The sequence below is a fragment of the Etheostoma cragini genome, chromosome 23, assembly GCF_013103735.1.
Source record: "Etheostoma cragini isolate CJK2018 chromosome 23, CSU_Ecrag_1.0, whole genome shotgun sequence".
Classification (NCBI taxonomy): Eukaryota; Metazoa; Chordata; class Actinopteri; order Perciformes; family Percidae; genus Etheostoma; species Etheostoma cragini.
This window is the reverse complement of record NC_048429.1, coordinates 556,658-566,729: the sequence shown is the minus strand read 5'-3', so window position 1 is coordinate 566,729 and position 10,072 is coordinate 556,658. Positions and strand designations below refer to the sequence as shown.

The window sequence follows — 10,072 nt, the reverse complement described above, 5'->3', positions numbered from 1 at the left end:
TACTTTTCCGACATACTATACTATGACTTTTTATACTTTTCCAACATACTATACTATGACTTTTTATACTTTTTTGACATACTGTACTAGGACTTTTTATACTTTTCCGACATACTATACTATGAGTTTTTACACTTTTCCGACACACTATACTATGAGTTTTTACACTTTTCCGACACACTATACTATGACTTTTTATACTTTTTTGACATACTATACTATGACTTTTTATACTTTACTATGACTTTTTTTACTTTTTTGTCATAGTATACTATGACTTTTTATACTTTTTTCACATAATATTCTATGACTTTTTATACTTTTCCGACATACTATACAATTATTTTTTATACTTTTCAGACATACTATACTATGACTTTTTATACTTTTCCGACTTACTATACTATGACTTTTTATACTTTTTTCACAAACTATACTACGACTTTTTATACTTTTTGACATACTATACTATGTTTTTTTATACTTTTCCGACATACTGTACTATGACTTTTTATACTTTTTTCACATACTATACTATGACTTTTATACTTTTCCGACATACTATACTATGACTTGTTATACTTTTTAAACATACTATACTATGACTTTTTATACTTTTTTCACATACTATACTATGACGTTTTTTGCTTATTTGACATACTATACTATGACTTTTTTTGTCTTTTTTCACATACTATACTATGACTTTTTATACTTTTTGACATACTATACTATGACTTTTTATACTTTTTTCACATACTTTACTATGACTTTTTATACTTTTTTGACATACTGTACTATGACTTTTTATACTTTTTCGACATACTATATTATGAATTTTTATACTTTTTTGACATACTGTACTATGACTTTTTATACTTTTCCGACATTCTATACTATGACTTTTTATACTTTTCCGACATACGATAGTATGCCTTTTTATACTTTTCCGACATACTATACTATGACTTTTTATACTTTTTAAACATACTCTACTATGACTTTTTATACATTTTTGACATACTATACTATGAATTTGTTTACATTTATAGACATACACTACTTTGACTTTTTATACTTTTCCGACATACTATACTATGACTTTTTATACGTTTTTCACATACTATATTATGACTTTTTTTGCTTTTTTGACATACTATACTATGACTTTTTATACTTTTTGACATACTATACTATGACTTTTTTTGTCTTTTTTGACATACTATACTATGACTTTTTATACTTTTCGACATACTATGACTTTTTATACTTTTTTCACATACTTTACTATGACTTTTTATACTTTTTTGACATACTGTTCTATGACTTTTTATACTTTTTCAACATGCTATACTATGACTTTATATACTTTTTTTGACATACTGTACAACGACTTTTTATACTTTTCCGACATACTATACTATGACATTTTTTTACTTTTCCGACATACTATACTTTGACTGTTCTTAATTTTTTCGACATACTGTACCATTACCTATTATACTTTTTTGACACACTACACTATGAGTGCTCCATAGCTCAGAGGTTAGAGCACTGGTCTTGTAAACCAGGAGTCGTGAGTTCAAATCTCACTGTGGCCTAACTAAGCATGAATTATCCTGGATGTTAATAAAGTTTCCATATGTATGTCTTCTCACCTTCAATTAACTTCAACATGTAATGTGCTATACTATGACTTTTTATACTTTTTTCACATACTTTACTATGACTTTTTATACTTTTTTGACATACTGTACTATGACTTTTTATACTTTACGACATACTATATTATGACTTTTTATACTTTTCCGACATACTATACTATGCGTTTTTATACTTTTCCGACATACTATACTATGACTTTTTATACTTTACGACATACTATACTATGACTTTTTATACTTTTCCGACATTCTATACTATGACTTTTTATACTTTTCCGACATACTATACTATGACTTTTTATACTTTTCCAACATACTATACTATGACTTTTTATACTTTTTTGACCTACTGTACTAGGACTTTTTATACTTTTCCGACACACTATACTATGACTTTTTATACTTTTTTGACATACTATACTATGACTTTTTATACTTTACTGTGACTTTTTTTACTTTTTTGTCATAGTATACTATGACTTTTTATACTTTTTTCACATAATATTGTATGACTTTTTATACTTTTCCGACATACTATACAATTACTTTTTATACTTTTCAGACATACTATACTATGACTTTTTATACTTTTCCGACTTACTATACTATGACTTTTTATACTTTTTGACATACTATACTTTGACTTTTTATCCTTTAAGACATACTATACTATGACTTTTTATACTTTTCCGATATTCTATACTATGACTTTTTATACTTTTTTGACATACTGTACTATGACTTTTTATACTTTTACGACATACTATATTATGAATTTTTATACTTTTTTGACATACTGTACTATGACTTTTTATACTTTTCCGACACACTATACTATGACTTTTCATACTCTTCCGACATACTATACTATGACTTTTTATACTTTTACAACATACTATACTATGACTTTTTATTCTTTTCCGACATACTATAGTATGACTTTTTATACTTTTCCGACATACTATAGTATGACTTTTTATACTTTTCCGACATACTATACTATGACTTTTTATACTTTTTTGACATACTATACTATGACTTTTTATACTTTTTTGACATACTATACTATGACTTTTTATACTTTACTATGACTTTTTTTTACTTTTTTGTCATACTATGACTTCTTATACTTTTCCGACATACTATACTATGACTTTTTACACTTTTCCGACATACTATACTATGACTTTTTATACTTTTTCCAGATACTATACTATGATTTTTTATACTTTTTTGACATACTATACTATGACTTTTCATACTTTTCCGACATACTATACTATGACTTTTTATGCTTTTTTCACATACTATACTATGACTTTTATACTTTTTTCACATAATATAATGACTTTTTACACTTTTTCGACATACTATACTATGACTTTTTATGCTTTTTTCACATACTATACTATGACTTTTATACTTTTCCGACATACTATACTATGACTTGTTATACTTTTTAAACATACTCTACTATGACTTTTTTTGCTTTTTTGACATACTATACTATGAGTTTTTATACTTTTCCAATATTCTATACTATGACTTTTTATACTTTTTTGACATACTGTACTATGACTTTTTATACTTTTACGACATACTATATTATGACTTTTTATACTTTTCCGACATACTATACTTTGCGTTTTTATACTTTTCCGACACACTATAATATGACTTTTCATACTCTTCCGACATACTATACTATGACTTTTCATACTCTTCCGACATTCTATACTATGACTTTTTATACTTTTCCGACATACTATACTATGACTTTTTATTCTTTTCCGACATACTACAGTATGACTTTTTATACTTTTCCGACATTCTATACTATGACTTTTTATACTTTTTCCAGATACTATACTATGACTTTTCATACTCTTCCGACATTCTATACTATGACTTTTTATACTTTTCCGACATACTATACTATGACTTTTTATTCTTTTCCGACATACTACAGTATGACTTTTTATACTTTTACGACATACTATATTATGACTTTTTATACTTTTCCGACATACTATACTTTGCGTTTTTATACTTTTCCGACACACTATAATATGACTTTTCATACTCTTCCGACATTCTATACTATGACTTTTTATACTTTTACGACATACTATACTATGACTTTTTATTCTTTTCCGACATACTACAGTATGACTTTTTATACTTTTCCGACATACTATACTATGACTTTTTATACTTTTATGACATACTATACTATGACTTTTTATTCTTTTACGACATACTATAGTATGACTTTTTATACTTTTCCGACATACTATACTATGACTTTTTATACTTTTTTCACATACTATACTATGACTTTTTATACTTTTTTCACATACTATACTATGACTTTTTATACTTTACTATGACTTTTTTTTACTTTTTTGTCATACTATGACTTTTTATACTTTTCCCACATACTATACTATGACTTTTTACACTTTTCCGACATACTATACTATGACTTTTTATACTTATCCAGATACTATACTATGATTTTTTTATACTTTTTTGACATACTATACTATGACTTTTCATACTTTTCCGACATACTATACTATGACTTTTTATGCTTTTTTCACATACTATACTATGACTTTTATACTTTTTTCACATAATAAACTGACTTTTTACACTTTTTCGACATACTATACTATGACTTTTTATGCTTTTTTCACATACTATACTATGACTTTTATACTTTTCCGACATACTATACTATGACTTGTTATACTTTTTAAACATACTCTACTATGACTTTTTATACATTGTTGACATACTATACTATGAATTTGTTTACATTTATAGACATACACTACTTTGACTTTTTATACTTTTCCGACATACTATACTATGACTTTTTATACTTTTTTCACATACTATACTATGACTTTTTTTGCTTTTTTGACATACTATACTATGACTTTTTATACTTTTTTGACATACTATACTATGACTTTTTTTGTCTTTTTTGACATACTATACTATGACTTTTTATACTTTTCCGATATACTATACTATGACTTGTTATACTTTTTAAACATTCTGTACTATGACTTTTTTCACTTTTTTGACATACTGTACTATGACTTTTTCGACATACTATATTAGACTTTTTATACTTTTTCAACATGCTATACTATGACTTTATATACTTTTTTTGACATACTATACAACGACTTTTTATACTTTTCCGACATACTATACTATGACATTTTTTTACTTTTCCGACATACTATACTTTGACTGTTCTTAATTTTTTCGACATACTGTACCATTACCTATTATACTTTTTTGACACACTACACTATGAGTGCTCCATAGCTCAGAGGTTAGAGCACTGGTCTTGTAAACCAGGAGTCGTGAGTTCAAATCTCACTGTGAGATGTGTCACAACTAAACATGAATTATCCTGGATGTTAATAAAGTTTCCATATGTATGTCTTCTCACCTTCAATTAACTTCAACATGTAATGTGCATTTGGTGATGTTTGAATATGTAGGCACGAATAAATTCCACATGGTATTTCATTACTTTTTACGACAAACTATACTATGACTTTTTACTTTTATAGACATACTATACTATTACTTTTTTTACTTTCCCGACATACTATACTATGACACTTTATACTTTTTGGACATACTATACTATGATTTTTTTTACTTTTTAAAAATACTGTACTATTTGTTTTATACTTACATACCACACCATTTTTTTAATAATTTTCCAATATACCACACTATGACTTGTTTTTGACATACTATACTATGACTTTTTTTACTTTTATAGACATACTATACTATGACCTTTTATACTGTATCGACATATTATACTATGACTTTTAAACTTTCACATAGTACAGTATGTTTAAAAAGTATAAAAAGTCATAGTATAGTGTGGCGGAAAAGTATAAAAAGTCATATTATAGTATGTCGGAAAAGTATAAAAAGTAATTGTATAGTATGTCGGAAAAGTATAAAAAGTCGTAGTATTGTATGTTGAAAAAGTATAAAAAATTATAGTATAGTATGTCGGAAAAGTATAAAAAATTATAGTATAGTATGTCGGAAAAGTATAAAAAGTCATAATATAGTGAAGTATAAAAAGTCATAGTATTGTATGTTGAAAAAGTATAAAAAGTTATAGTATAGAATGTCCGAAAAGTATAAAAAGTCATAGTAAAGTATGTCCGAAAAGTATAAAAAGTCATATTATTGTATGTTGAAAAAGTATAAAAAGTTATAGTATAGTACGTCGTAAAAGTATAAAAAGTCATTGTATAGTATGTCGGAAAAGTATAAAAGTCATTGTATAGTATGTCGGAAAAGTATAAAAAGTCATAGTATAGTATGTCGGAAATGTATAAAAAGTCATAGTATAGTAAAGTATAAAAAGTCATGGTATACTATGTCGGAAATGTATAAAAAGTCATAGTATAGTAAAGTATAAAAAGTCATGGTATACTATGTCGGAAAAGTATAAAAAGTCATAGTATAGTATGTCGGAAAAGTATAAAAATTCATAGTATAGTATGTCGGAAAAGGTATAAAAAGTCATAGTATTGTATGTTGAAAAAGTATAAAAAGTTATAGTATAGTATGTCGGAAAAGTATTAAAAGTCATAGTATAGTATGTCGGAAAAGTATAAAAAGTCATTGTATAGTATGTCGGAAAAGTTTAAAAAGACATAGTATAGAATGTCCGAAAAGTATAAAAAGTCATATTATAGTATGTCCGAAAGTATAAAAAGTCATAGTATAGTAGTATCCGAAAAGTATAAAAAGTCATATTATTGTATGTTGAAAAAGTATAAAAAGTTATAGTATAGTACGTCGGAAAAGTATAAAAAGTCATTGTATAGTTTGTCGGAAAAGTATAAAAAGTCATAGTATAGTATGTCGGAAATGTATAAAAAGTCATAGTATAGTAAAGTATAAAAAGTCATGGTATACAATGTCGGAAAAGTATAAAAAGTCATAGTATAGTATGTCGGAAAAGGTATAAAAAGTCATAGTATTGTATGTTGAAAAAGTATAAAAAGTTATAGTATAGTATGTCGGAAAAGTATAAAAAGTCATTGTATAGTATGTCGGAAAAGTATAAAAAGTCATAGTATAGTAAAAAGTCATAGTATAGTATGTCGGAAAAGTATAAAAAGTCATAGTATAGTATGTCGGAAAAGTATAAAAAAGTATAAAAAGTCATAGTATGTATAGTATGTCGGAAAAGTATAAAAAGTCATTGTATAGTATGTCGGAAAAGTATAAAAAGTCATAGTATAGTATGTCGGAAAAGTATAAAAGGTCATAGTATAGTATGTCGGAAAAGTATAAAAAGTCACTGTATAATATGTCGGAAAAGTATAAAAAGTCATAGTATGTATAGTATGTCGGAAAAGTATAAAAAGTCATTGTATAGTATGTCGGAAAAGTAAAAATAAGTCATAGTATAGTATGTTGAAAAGTATAAAAAGTTATAGTATAGTATGTTGAAAAAGTATAAAAAGTGATAGTATAGTATGTCGGAAAAGTATAAAAAGTCATTGTATAGTATGTTGGAAAAGTATAAAAAATCATGGTATACCATGTCGAAAATGTATAAAAAGTCATAGTATAGTAAAGTATAAAAAGTCATAGTATAGTATGTCGGAAAAGTGTGAAAAGTCATAGTATAGTATCCCTAAAAAGTATAAAAAGTCATAGTATTGTATGTCGGAAAAGTATAAAAAGTCATAGTATAATATGTGGGAAAAGTATAAAAGGTCAATAGTATTGTATGTTGAAAAAGTATAAAAAGTCAAAGTATAGTATATCAAAAAAGTATAAAAAGGCAAAGTATAGTATGTCTAAAAAGTATAAAAAGTCATAGTATTGTATGTCTGAAAAGTATAAAAAGTCAAAGTATAGTATATCAAAAAAGTATAAAAAGTCAAAGTATAGTATAAAAAGTCAAAGTATAGTATATCAAAAAAGTATACAAAGTCAAAGTATAATATGTCAAAAAAGTATAAAAAGTCAAAGTATAGTTAATCAAAAAAGTATAAAAAGTCAAAGTATAGTATATCAAAAAAGTATAAAAAGTCAAAGTATAGTATGTCAAAAAAGTATAAAAAGTCATAGTATAGTACGTCGGAAAAGCATAAAAAGTCATAGTATAGTATGTCGGAAAAGTATAAAAAGTCATAGTATAGTATGTCGGAAAAGTATAAAAAGTCATAGTATAGTATGTGAAAAAAGTATAAAAAGTCATAGTATAGTATGTCAAAAAGTATAAAAAGTCATAGTATAGTATGTGAAAAAAGTATAAAAAGTCATAGTATAGTATGTCAAAAAGTATAAAAAGTCATAGTATAGTATCTCTAAAAAATGTATGTCAAAAAAGTAAAAAAAATTATAGTAGTTTGTAAAAAAAGTATAAAAAGTCATAGTATAGTATGTCGGAAAAGTATAAAAAGTCATCTTATTGTATGTTGGAAAAGTATAAAAAGTCATCTTATTGTATGTTGAAAAAGTATAAAAAGTCTAAGTATAGTATGTCAAAAAAGTATAAAAAGTCAAAGTATAGTATATCAAAAAAGTATAAAAAGTCATAGTATAGTATGTCGGAAAAGTATAAAAAGTCATAGTATAGTATGTCGGAAAAGTATAAAAAGTCATAGTATGGTATCTTTAAAAAGTATAAAAAGTCATTGTATTGTATGTCGGAAAAGTATAAAAAGTCAAAGTATAGTATCTCTAAAAAATATAAAAAGTCATAGTATTGTATGTCGGAAAAGTATAAAAAGTCATAGTATGGTATCTTTAAAAAGTATAAAAAGTCATAATATGTTATCTTTAAAGTATAAAAAGTCAAAGTATAGTATGTCAAAAAAGTATAAAAAGTCATAGTATAGTATGTCGGAAAAGTATAAAAAGTCATAGTATAGTATCTCTAAAAAATATAAAAAAGTCATAGTATTGTATGTCGGAAAAGTATAAAAAGTCATAGTATTGTATGTTGAAAAAGTATAAAAAGTCTAAGTATAGTATATCAAAAAAGTATAAAAAGTCATAGTATAGTATGTCGGAAAAGTATAAAAAGTCATAGTATAGTATGTCGGAAAAGTATAAAAAGTCATAGTATGGTATCTTTAAAAAGTATAAAAAGTCATAGTATGTTATCTTTAAAAAGTATAAAAAGTCATTGTATTGTATGTCGGAAAAGTATAAAAAGTCAAAGTATAGTATATCAAAAAAGTATAAAAAGTCAAAGTATAGTATATCAAAAAAGTATAAAAAGTAATTGTACAAAATGTCTAAAAAGTATAAAAGTCATAGTATGGTATGTCGGAAAAGTATAAAAAGTCAAAGTATAGTATATCAAAAAAGTATAAAAAGTAATTATATAAAATGTCTAAAAAGTATAAAAAGTCATAGTATAGTATGTCGGAAAAGTATAAAAAGTCATAGTATGGTATCTTTAAAAAGTATAAAAAGTCATAATATGTTATCTTTAAAGTATAAAAAGTCAAAGTATAGTATGTCAAAAAAGTATAAAAAGTCATATGAATAGTATGTCGGAAAAGGTATAAAAAGTCATAGTATAGTATGTCGGAAAAGTATAAAAAGTCATAGTATAGTATGTGAAAAAAGTATAAAAAGTCATAGTATAGTTTGTGAAAAAAGTATAAAAAGTCATAGTATAGTATGTTGAAAAAGTATAAAAAGTCATACTATGGTATCTTTAAAAAGTATAAAAAGTCAAAGTGTAAAATGTCGAAAAAGTATAAAAAGTCGTAGTATAGTATATCAGAAAAGTATAAAAAGTCGTAGTATAGTATGTCAAAAAAGTATAAAAAGTAATTGTATAGTATGTCAAAAAAGTAAAAAAAAACTCATAGTATAGTTCCTGTTCTACGTCACTCCGAAACACGTCTCTACCACGTGACTGCCGTCGATGCTTTCCCAGGTACTCAGCTCGCGTGACAGGAGACGACTACGGTGGCCCAGAAGGGACAAGCGCAACGACAAAAAATGTCATAATGACAATTAACTTTGATGTCAAGTAGGGGGCCAAAAGATATCATCCCGCGGGCCGCAATCGGCCCCCGGGCCGCGAGTTTGAGACCCAGAGTATAGTGTGTCAAAAAAGTAAAAAAAACTCATAGTATAGTGTGTCAAAAAAGTAAAAAAAACTCATAGTGTAGTATGTCCAAAAATTAAAAAAACTCATAGTATAGTATGTCAAAAAAGTAAAAAAAAAAAACTCATAGTATAGTATGTCAAAAAAGTAAAAAAAAACTCATAGTATAGTATGTCAAAAAAGTTTAAAAAAAAAACTCATAGTATAGTATGTCAAAAAAGTAAAAAAAACTCATAGTATAGTATGTCAAAAAAGTAAAAAA

The 10,072-nt window shown here is 25.6% G+C and overlaps 1 protein-coding gene and 2 non-coding genes across 3 annotated transcripts in view; 2 read left to right on the top strand and 1 right to left on the bottom strand.

Annotated features, from left to right (window-relative positions):
- The window catches only part of LOC117939047 (receptor-type tyrosine-protein phosphatase beta-like), a gene marked incomplete at its 5' end in the record, with an annotated part of 20,366 nt that overhangs the window by 3,863 nt on the left and 6,431 nt on the right, over window positions 1-10,072 (bottom strand). The window lies entirely within an intron of this gene.
- Window positions 1,529-1,601, top strand: trnat-ugu. The gene has a single exon. It is a non-coding gene; the product is annotated as a tRNA-Thr (tRNA).
- trnat-ugu lies at window positions 5,002-5,071 on the top strand. The gene has a single exon. It is a non-coding gene; the product is annotated as a tRNA-Thr (tRNA).